Source organism: Cebus imitator, unplaced genomic scaffold (assembly GCF_001604975.1).
Source record: "Cebus imitator isolate Cc_AM_T3 unplaced genomic scaffold, Cebus_imitator-1.0 Scaffold290, whole genome shotgun sequence".
Taxonomy (NCBI): Eukaryota; Metazoa; Chordata; class Mammalia; order Primates; family Cebidae; genus Cebus; species Cebus imitator.
The window spans coordinates 2485359-2497327 of NW_016107605.1; positions in this window are offsets into that span (position 1 = coordinate 2485359).

Consider the following 11969-nt stretch of genomic DNA (forward strand, 5'->3'; position numbering starts at 1 on the left):
AGTGAACAATAAAGAAGGGAAAACAGGAGTCCAGAAAATCCTCACATCAAAAGATCAATTATGTAAAATTCAATGTCTTCGGAACCCTAGAGATGATGACATCAAGGCCATGTGTCACATCTGAGATCTTATTTTTCTTCTTCTGAAATATTACCTGTCTCATACCTTGTACCAAGCATCACACATTCTGCTTCCAGTATTTTTGAGGAACCACATCATTATCAGTAAAGAATGTAAACTGAACATTTACCAAAAGCTCAGTAGTTAAACCATTATTAAATTTAAGCCACCCCAAAAAAAAAGTCTTCTCCACCAAAATTTCTTTTTTCTCTCCATGACTATCATTTTTCATATTTCCTCCTCCCTTTTTTGATATCTTCTCCTTCAACATCTTCACATTCACTGAAATCTTGCATATTCCTGCCTTATTCTTTATCATTTCATCAATTCCTTCACATCCCACTTGAACTGTGGCATTTCTTTGGACATTACCATTTTTCTGACTTTCTTCTAACAGCTTCTAAGACAAGCAGTGCTAACTAAAATATGAACTACTTGTTTGAGTTTTAGCAGTCCTGTTCTTAAAAGGCTGAATTCAAAATAAAAAGAAAGCATTTATTTATTAGCTCTCCAAATACTCTTAGCACAAATATCAGGGAGCCAAGAGGAAAGGCAGGGTCTGGGAATTGTCAGAGATTCAACTGTGAAGGCAGTTCATTTTATATTATTTTCAGGAGAGCCTTCAAAATAACTATTTTTATGTACTACCTTTAAAATGTACATAATTGACAATACATTTATCTAAAGATTCTTAGTTGCTAACATGCTATCCTCCCCAGATTTTTTTTTAAGCAGCTTTTTCCCCCTGGAGAATCTAGGAAGAGTCCCTTTTCACAGTGAAACAAAGAGTAAGTTTTATGTCTCTCAATCCATCTTTTCTTGAATAAAGAAATCACTTGACACTTGCAAAATAGTAGGTTTTGTTTTAGAGCTTTAATAATGAATGTTTTCCAAACCAGGACTGTTGAATTGAGCCCAAGATGAGATATCCAAATTCTACCATGGTTTGTCCTGCTGTGAAACCACAATAAGTAACTTACCTGACTCTCCTTTCCATATACAAAATGGAGATGAGTACTCCTATTCTTTTTATTTGCTTTTCAGAGGATATGTGAATTATACGGATAAAAGCTGAACAGCTTTAAATTACACTGAACTCTTCAGAGATGTGATACAGATAAAACCTTCTTACAGAAATTGGTGTTATCAAAACAATTAAATATTATAAATATCTGAAATGTAATTTTAAAGAGCTTTCAGCAGCCTCCAAGATAGTATTTAGCTGAAGTATTTCCCATTATAGCCACAAGAGGTCCCTCCTAGCAATTCAAATCACGTTGGATTTGTTGAGCACAGGCCCCATGGTCCTCTGCATTTATATCGGTTTGCTGACAGAAAACACATATTACCTATGTCAAATTTCCATAGCTAACTATAGGGTAGGAGACAAAAGCAGAGAAATCTGGCTTTCTTTGTGTGATCTCTGAAGCATAATGGAGGTAAATAGTTCCTGTAAACTACACAGCCCTTGCATTTTGCATCCTGGCCCTCTTCCAGATTTTCACAGTAATTCTTTCTTGTCACCTTGCCCAGTCTTGTTCAGTATTTATTCTCCTTCCCTCTTTACTTGATTCCTTTCTTTATACTTTGCAAACTTTAAAATTTTGGCTCACATGCCTCTTGCAAGCAAACAAAGATTGAGAGTAGAAGAGCTAGAAAAAAAAAAAGAAAAGAGAATAAATCAGGGCCATTACTAGCAATTCTACCAACATAATCAAAAGTGAGTTTTTTTGGTTGTAGGCATCAAGACTGGCCCCAAACAAAGTCATTCAACTGCATGTACTGAGAGCCCCCTTGATCCAGAGCCCTGTGTTAGCAGCCAGCTAGAAGATTACAAAGAGAAAGGGGCCTCCAAAAAGAAGACAGTTTTATCCCTATCAGTAGCCTCTCTTGGAAAATAAGTCCTCCAGGGTGCAATATGTTCTTTATTCAGAATGGAGTACAGTTTCTTCTTGTCATTAAAATCCCTTATAGAATGAAAATCACTTTTGCATGAACGATGAGTCCATTTTATCTGTACATAAGACCTCAAAATACCAGCAATTTCAGGTTGGGGCTTTTAAAATATGAAATTTTCTAAACAGCTATAATACCTTTCTAAAATGAGATTTAAAGCTAGGAATAATTCCTATTTGTGATAAAATCTTTTTTTTTTTTTCCCAAAAATATGTGATAAATAGTTCTGGCACCTTGTCAGGTATTTTAGGTGAATCTAAATGAATTTTCCCCTGATTTGAAGGTCTTATGAACTATTAATATAACAGAAAAATGTTTCTCACTCTTCCTTCCCAACCATCCCCATTATTAGCAGCTAACCAACTCTCCTGCCTCACTAAGAAAAACAGACGCCATCTGGAAGATGTTTCACATCTTTCCACCATCAAATCTATAAACCACAGAAACCCCTTCTTCTCTACCCTCCCTCCTATTAAAATGCAAGAAGTGCCCTTCCTCTTATCAAAGGCTAATCTCTTTTGTGTGCTGGATCCCTTCTTTCCTCACCTTCTCGAGGACTCTCCTCCTTCATGATCACTTCATATACTGCATTCTCATCCCTTTTCCAATGATCAGTGCAAAAATATGCCATAGGATTTCTGCCTGAAATTTTTCAAACCAACAAAGCATCACTTTTACCCTAAAGCTCCCTGCAGTTGCTACTCTAGTTCCCTATGCCTTCATCACAATACTTCCCAAATGAGTTGTCCACCATCCCTACATTTTTACCTCTCACTTCACAACCTACTACCATGACTTATTTCCCCTTCACTCCTAAAAGGGCCATTTTTAAGTCTATCAACAACCTCCATGTGGCCAAAACATTTTGTCATCTGAGGGGATATCTCATTCCACCTATGGCTTTAAATGAGATCTTTAAATGAGTTAGGATGTTATGTGGGACTTCTCCTGTTGCCAATAATTGGTGACTATGGCTCAAAATGACAGAAAATGAAGCCACCTATGCACATGCCAAGGAATTTCCAGTATTTGAGGACAGACACCTCATTCAGGGATCACTAAGAAGCAGTTAAGAAAAGAGCTACATGCTCCTCCTCTCCTATTCTTTCTCCTATAATCAAGGAAAATTTCCTAGTGTAACCAAAATGCAGGTTCAGTTGCCCACGGGTTGCAGAGTCCAATTAACAAGAGCGAGGTCTGGTATAAAGAAGATGACTTTTTATTCCAAAGCTGGTTTAGGGGAAGAAGTACAGACTTCTGTCTTTAAGTGTGCTGCTTCACTTTTGAAGCAGAAAGTGGGTGCTTTTAAAAGGGGTCTTGGCAGCAATGGCATGCAGAGGAGGGAAATGCAGGTGGGGGTCTGCATAACTTGCTTTGGTACCTTATCTACTGGGCAGTCAAGCTGGTGACCACTGGTGCCTTTGTAGGCAGAACTAGATTGTAAAAATAGCTGAAACTCTCCAGTTAGGAAAGAGTTTTGTAGCAGGCATACTTTGAGGTGGTCTCTCATGGTCTCTCATGGTCTCTCCTGGTGGGAGAAAGTCAGGCTCTGGAGCTTCTAAGCACATAGTGGGATTAACTCACCCTGTAGGGAGTGTCTGGTGAAGAGGAGGTAAAAGGTTATAATTGCATTTCTAAAGAGCTAAGTAGGAAGTGGGAGAAAGGAGGAAAGAAAAACGAAGAAAAAAAAAATAAGCAATCTCTTAGAAAAATGGGGGTACTCGGTTATACTAGCCATAATACTAGAGGAAAAGTTAGTGAACCTGAAAAGTTAGGGAAACAAGGCCAACTACTTCCTCTCCTCTTGAAGATACCAGGGCAAAAGTGATGAAAAAAAATCTCTTTCCCCATTCCAAGTCCCTTGAGAGCACATTTGGTCAGTGCTGGGGGAAAGAAAGGGAGATTTAAATTCGAATGAAATGGAAGTGTTAAACTGGACAAGCAGGCCTTTAAGGAACTAAAAATGGCAGGAACCTACCTGATGTGTCATTAAGGAATAGGAAAGGGAGAGGCAGCAGAGCAAAGGTGGATACAGGAATAGAAGAAAACAAGCTAGTTCACTTAAACCAGTTACACATCCATATATTAATGGTTCCCAACTTTGTATCCTATTCCAGACCTCTGTCATGATCCCAGAGCAACACATTCAAACTGCCTTCTCTATCTGAATAACTAATACACATTTCAAACTTGTTCAGACTCAAGAGCTTCAAAAAGGAGCTCTCGATTTTGTCTCAAACCTATTTCTTTCTGTCATTCATATCCCAATAAATGCTACCATCACCCAATTACTGCATAAGCCAAAGGCTTGGAGTCATCCTTCATTCATTCTTTTCCCTCATTACCATCAGGAATTTCCATTGATCCTACTTACAAAATTTGTCTTTAACATGTCCACATTTCTCTCTCTCTTCTACCCCAACTATTCCATCATTTGTAACCATTCTTTACATAGCTTCTAAGTTATTTTTCAAAACTTAGAAGTTTAGCTCATGTTATTCTCCTGTTTAAAATTATCCAAAGGCTTCCTATTGCTCATAGCAGAAAATCCAAATTCTCTACCAAATCTACATGGCCCTGCATGATCTGGCTGCTGTCAACCTCTTCACCTTGACTCACAACATTCTTCCTCCTCAACTCAAAACACTCTCCCTTCTAATATACTGACTCCAGATATACTTTCTATTTATAAAATAACCAACTATATTCCCCTAGGGCAGTGGCACTTGCCGTTCCTTTGCCTGAAACCATTTGCTCCCATCTATTTACATATCTGCTCATTTTCATCTTTGATATAATCCTTAACTTTCTCATAAGGTATTTCCTTATCATTTTTTATCTCACTGTCCCCAGTCACTTATCACATCCTGCATTTTTTTATTTGTTTACTTATTCTGTCTTCACCATTGGGATAAAAGCTAGGGGCAGTGGCAGTGTCCATTACTGTATGGCACATGCAAATTAACTATAATACAAGGTAAGCATCAATAGCTTCAGGAATTAAAAGGAGGTAGAGATAGCTCCAGGAGGAGGGGATAATCAAGGAAAATGTCCTGGTGAAAGTTACATTCACCTTGATATAGAAATGAAAGATGTCAGCCTCCTAAGAGATTGGTATTCTATTATTTCTCCAATAGCCTTCAAATCCATTGCCTTATCTCCATTTTTAGAAATACTAATGCTACCTTACACAAACTAGAGCTATGCCTTGCTTGTTGTCATTATGTATTATAGTTACCACCTAAATTTTTTTTTTTTTTTTTTTGAGACAGAGTCTCACTCTGTCACCCAGGCTGCAGTGCAATGGTATGATCTCAGCTCACTGTAACCTCCACCTTCCAGATTCAAGTGATTCTCCTGCCTCAGCCTCCCGATTAGCTGGGATTACAGATGCTGACCACCATGCCCACCTAATTTTGTATTTTTAGTAGAGACAGGGTTTCGCCAGTGTTGGCCAGGCTGGTCTCAAACTCCCGACCTCAGGTGATCCACTCACCTCAGCCTCCCAAAGTGCTGGGATTACAGGAGTGAGCCACTGCACTCAGCCAGTTATACCCTAATTTTTTTCCCTGCCTCTATTTCACTTTGTGTAAACCCAAATATCACATTTAGATGCCAGAGTGAATTTAGTGCTAATGTTTTCAATCTCAATTTAACTATTTCAGAACAAACTACTGAAGTTGACACATTAATTTTGTTGCCTTGGTAATAATGGAAGGTCTAAAATGAATGTTTTTCTCATTAATTTTTCTCATTTAATTTTCTCAAGGCACCATGCTTTAGTTTTGACAGCCCTCTTGCTGTTAGTCAATAAAGTTAACAAGCACAGTAATTACAGTCAATCATGTCTGCTTTAGTTCATTGACTACTTTGTTACTTCCTTTTCAACTCTTTAATGAAAATTCCCAGCCCACACCTTTCAGGTGACAATTTTTTTTATCAATTAAGCACCCTCTCAGTCCCTTGACTATATTCATAAACCAGAGCATCTTGTATTGATGGTTCTAAAAGCAACTTGCTTCTGCAGCATTGAAAATCACCATCATTTTCAGAGATATGGAACACCTAAAATGAAATTGACATTTACTGTCATCGAACCTTCTTATTTCAAATTATTTGAACAGGGCTATATTATACCATTTTTAAAGCATTAACATACTTAATTTATAAATTTATACAGCTTTTAAAATGTTAAAGAAATTGTCCTGTCTTTTGTGATTCTAACCTCAGGTTCTGACTCTGCTCTGAGAAAGCAAAGACAGATTTTCTGTTTGTACAAACATAAAGCAAGACACACCTAAATGTCATGAAGGAAATAACTGTAGTTATTTCACACAGAGAAATTCAGTGAGCTATGTCTCTGCAGAGTTTTATTTTTCCTGTATGAATTTACATAGTCCTCAAACCCATCAGAACTTATACGCTCTCTATAAAACAAATATTTTCCAATCTTCCTTTTTAATACCCTGAAATGAAATTCATAGTTACTAACTACATACTGACTGTATTAACTCACTACAAATATATTTTATATATATGTATGTGTTCACATAAATTATATATTTTCATTTCATTATACAAATGATCGGGCACACTTACACTGGAAAACAGTCACTCTTCCTCTTATGCACAGAATCACTATGAATGTGGCAGCTACAAATGTAGATAGATGAGGATATGCTGCTGCATTGTCAATTAAAATACCACAAGCAGCATTTCAGTAGTGACATGATATTTCTAAAATAGTCCACAACTCTTGATATAATACAGGACAAAATAAAAACAATCTTCCTTTGATATACCTAAATAGTTGCATTCCTAGGAATTCGGTATATATTAAAACTGTGCCAAAAAATAATATGTATTTATAAGTAAAGCCAGAGTTAGGTTCAAGGCTTAGAAAATTATAAGCAGAACATACATGAATGTCCACTGGGAAATTTGAAAGTTGCAAGGGATGTGGTACGATTCATTGCAAAGGAGAGTTCCACACACTGCAAACCCTCTAAGCTTCATTGGCCTGAAAAACATTCCTTGCTTGACCAAACTGTAGTTGGCCTTCTGAAACTCCATCTAGGCCCATTTATGTACTTCCTTGAAAAATCTAGTTTTCATCAATAGCCCTGCTAAGTCAGTTTAACAAGAATCCCCCACCAACCCTCCTGTTCCATATCTGATCTCCCTTAATTGGGTTCCTTATCCTCCAGCATCCCCCAGGTGATATCTGATCACCTTGGCCTGTCTTCAGCAAGAATCTAGTTAGGTTGGTTTAGTCAGAACCCCTCTTACCCCTGATGTTTCCTCCCGGTAATTTTCGGTGACCCCCACCCTACTCACTTGCCCATGCTGTATTGAGAGTTGAGCACCATCTCTCTCCTCCACCACAAGACCTATTGCAGTGGTCCCTATGCTGTCCTAAAATAAATTTTAGGATTATCACAGAATTTTCTTCTTAATCATGCTTGAACAAGTATCACTTGTTAATATTTTCTTTTCAACAGGCCCCACCAAATTAGATGCCAGGTGTGTCCCGCAACTACTGTGACAACCAAAACTGTCCCTGGAGTGGGAGGAAGAAGAGGGACTTGAGAAGAAGAATTACTATAGAACAGTGCATGTTTACAAGAGCCCCCAGAGTAAAATGAAAAAGGATAGGAAAAAAAGGGAGGAAGAGGAAGGTGACAGAGAGGAAGTGGAAGGGGAAAGAAATAAAGGAAGGAAAGAAGATATATTCTGTAAACAGTCCCATCTGGACTGGCATAGCACAACCTGGAATGGACTACTTAAGTCCCAATGATGTTAAAAGAATAATTCAGATTTCTAGGAATGAACAATAGACAGCTATAGCGATTGCCTGGACGAGAGGGGGAAATGGGTGGTACTCACAGGACCAGACCATATCCTATGAGTGAAGGAACGAGGTTAATTCTGAAGAGAATGGATATCCCCATTGTTATTTATTCTGAGGGAGAGGTTAATTCTGGGACAGGAATGAAAACTGGAAATCCAGGATTTTAGCCAAAAAGGGGAGAACATCCCTTTTCTCTCTGAAGTCCTATGGTTGTGGGGGCCTAGCCTCCAGATGGAAGAGACAAGCTAGAGAATATCACACAGTGTCATGTCCACAATAGTGGTGATAGAAACAATTCAGCAGAACACTTTTCAAGGATGCCTTGAAAATGGCCCAGAACTTGGACCGGCGGGGACTGATGTAGCCACAGTTACTGTTGTAAACTATTACCTGTATTCTCTTTTCTTTATCTTTCTGTAAAGTCTGGTTAAAATGTTTTTCTATGTAAAATTAGGAAATAATCTGTGTCCTGGCTAACATGGAATAGTGACCTGGAGAACAGGATCCAAAGCAGCTGTGCAGCAGCAGGACAAGGCATCCAAAAACAGAAAAACACAGTGGATCTTGACACGGTTTGGCTGTGTCTTCACCCAAATCTCATCTTGAATTCCCATGTGTTGTGGAAGGAACCCAGTGGTTGGTAACTGAATCATGGGGGCAGGTATTTCCCATGCTGTTCTCATGACAGTGAATAAGTCTCATGAGATCTGATGGTTTTAAAAAGGGGAGTTTCCCTGCACAAGTTCTGTTCTCTTATCTGCCACCATGTGAGACATGCCTTTCACTTTCCACCATGATTGTGAGGGCTCTCAGCCATCTGAAACTGTAAGTCCAATAAACTTCCGTCTTTTGCAAATTGTCCAGTACTGAGTATGTCTTTATCAGCAGTGTGAAAGCAGACTAATAGAATAAATTGGTACCAATAGAGTGAAGCATTGCTGAAAAGATACCTGAAAATGTGGAAGCAACTTTAGAACTGGGTAACAGGCAGAGGTTGGAACAGTTTGGAGGGCTCAGAAGAAAACAGGAAAATAAGTGAAAGTTTGGGACTCCCTAGAGACTTGTTGAATGGGTTTGCCCAAAATGCTGATAATGATATGGACAATGAAATCCCATCTGAGATGGTCTCAGATGGAGATGGGAACTGGAGCAAAGGCGAGTCTTGTTTTGTTTTAGAAGAGACTGGAGGCATTTTGCCCCTGCCCTAGAGATGTGTGGAATTTGAACTTGAGAGAGATGATTTAAGTTATCTGGCAGAAGAAATTTCTAAGCAGCAGAGCTTTCAAGATATGATTTGAATGCTGTTAAAGGCATTCAGTTTTAAAAGGGAAGCAGAGCATAAAAGTTTGGAAAATTTGCAGCCTGACAATGTGATACAAAGGAAATTCCCATTTTCTGAGAAGAAATCCAAGCCAGCTGCAGAAATTTGTATAAATAACGAGCAGCAGAATGTTAATCTCCAAGACAATGGGGAAAATGTCTCCAAGGCATGTCAGAGGTCTCTGTGGCAGCCCCTCCCATCACAGGTCTAGAGGCCTAGGAGGAAAAAGCAGTTTCGAGGGTCAGGGCCCAGGGTCCCCATGCTGTGTACAGCCTATTGACTTGCTGCCCTGCATCCCAGCTGTTCCAGCCATGGCTAAAAGGGGCCAACATAGAGCTTAGGCTGTGGCTTCAGAGGGTGCAAGACCCAAGCCTTGGCAGCTTCTACGTGATGTTGAGCCTGCAAGTGCAGAGAAGTCAAGAACTGATGTTTGGGACCTGACAAAAACAAGCAATGGGGAAAGGATTCCCTATTTAACAAATAGTGCTGGGAAAACTGGCTAGCCATATACAGAAAACGGAAACTGGACTCCTTCCTTACACCTTATACAAAAACTAACTCAAGATGGATTAAAGACACAAACATAAAACCTAAAACCATAAAAACCCAGGCAATACCATTCAGGACATGGGCATGGCCAAAGACTTCATTTCTAAAACACCAAAAGCAATTGGAACAAAAGCGAAAATTGATACATGGAATATAATTAAATTAAAGAGCTTCTGCTCAGCAAAAGAAACTACCATGAGAGTGAACAAACAACCTATAGAATGGGAGAAAAATTCTGCAATCTATCTATCTGAAAAAGGGCTAATATCCAGAATCTATAAGGAACTAAAACAAATTTACGAGAAAAAAAAACCCCATCAAAAAGTAGCCGAAGGATGTGAACAGACACTCCTCAAAAGAAGACATTTATGCAGTCAACAAACATGAAAAAAAAGCTCATCATCACTGGCCAGTAGAGAAATGCAAATCAAAACCACATTGAGATACTATCTCACACCAGTTAGAACGGTGATCATTAAAGTCAGGAACCAACAGATGTTGGAGAGGATGTGGAGAAATAGGAATACTTTTACACTGTTGGTGGGACTGTAAATTAGTTCAACCATTGCGGAAGAGAGTGTGATGATTCCTCAAGGATCTAGAACCAGAAATACCATTTGACCCAGCAATCCCATTACTGGATATATATCCAAAGGATTATAAGTCATTCTTTACTTTAAAGACACATGCACGCATATGTTTATTGCAGGACTATTTATAATAGCAAAGACTTGGAACCAACCCAAATGCCCATCAATAATAGACTGGATAAAGAAAATGTGGCACATATATACCATGGAATACTATGCAGCCATAAAAAAGAATGAATTCATGTCCTTTGCAGGGACATGGATGAAGCTGGAAAACTTCATCCTCAACAAACTAACACAGGAACAGAATACCAAACACCGCACGTTCTCACTTATAAGTGGGAGTTGAACAATGAGAACACATGGACATAGGGAAGGGAACATCACATGCTGGGGCCTGTCACGGGGTGGGGAGAAAGGGAAAGGAGAGCATTAGGACAAATAACTAATGCATGAGGGACTTAAAACCTAGATGACAGGTTGATAGGTGCAGCAAACCACCATGGCACATGTATACCTATGTAACAAACCTGTACATTCAGCACATGTATCCCAGAGCTTAAAGTAAAATTTTAAAAAAAAATTAAGGTTTGGGAACCTCTGCCTAGATATTAGAAGATGTATGGAAACACCTGGATGCCTACCGGGCAGAAGCTTGCTGCAGAGGCAGGGGTCTCATGGAGAACCTCTTCTGGGGGAGTGCAGAAAGGAAATGTGGAGTTGGAGCCCCCACACAGAGTCCCTACTGGGGCACTGCATAGTGAAGATGTGAGGAGAGGGCCACCATCCTCAAGACCCCAGAATGGTAGATACCAACAGCTTGCACCATCCATGCACCTAGAAAAGCCACAGACACTCAATGCCAGACCATGAAAGGAGCCAGGAGGGAGCCTGTACCCTGCAAAACCAAAGGGGGAGAGCTTCCCAAGACTATGGGAACCTACTTCTTGCATCAGTGTGACCTGGATGCAAGACATGAAATCAAAGGAGATCATTTTGGAGCTTTAAGATGTGACTGCCTTGCTGGATTTCAGACTTCTGTGGAGCCTATAGCCCCTTTGTTTTGGCCAATTTCTCCATTTGGAATGGCTGTATTTACCCAATGCCTGTACCCCATTGTAGCTAGGGAGTAACTAACAGGCTCATAGGTAGAAGGGACTTGCCTTGTCTTAGATGAGATTTTTGACTATGGACTTTGAGTTAATGCTGAAATGAGTTAAGACTTTGGGGGACTGTTGGGAAGGCATAATTGGTGTGGAAATGTGAGGACCTGAGATTTGAGAGGGGCCAGGGGTAAAATAATATGGTTTGGCTGTGTCCCCACCCAAATCTCATCTTGATTTCCCACCTGTTGTGGGAGGGACCCAGTGGGAGGTAATTGAATCATGGAGGAAGGTCTTTCCCGTGCTGTTCTCATGACAGTGAATAAGTCTCATGAGATCTGATAGTTTTAAAAAGAAAGTTTCCCTGCACAATTTCTCTTCTCCTCGTCTGCTGCCATGTGAGACATGCCTTTCACCTTTCACTATGATTGTGAGGCATGCCCAGCCATGTGGAACTGTAAGTCCAATAAACTTCTTTC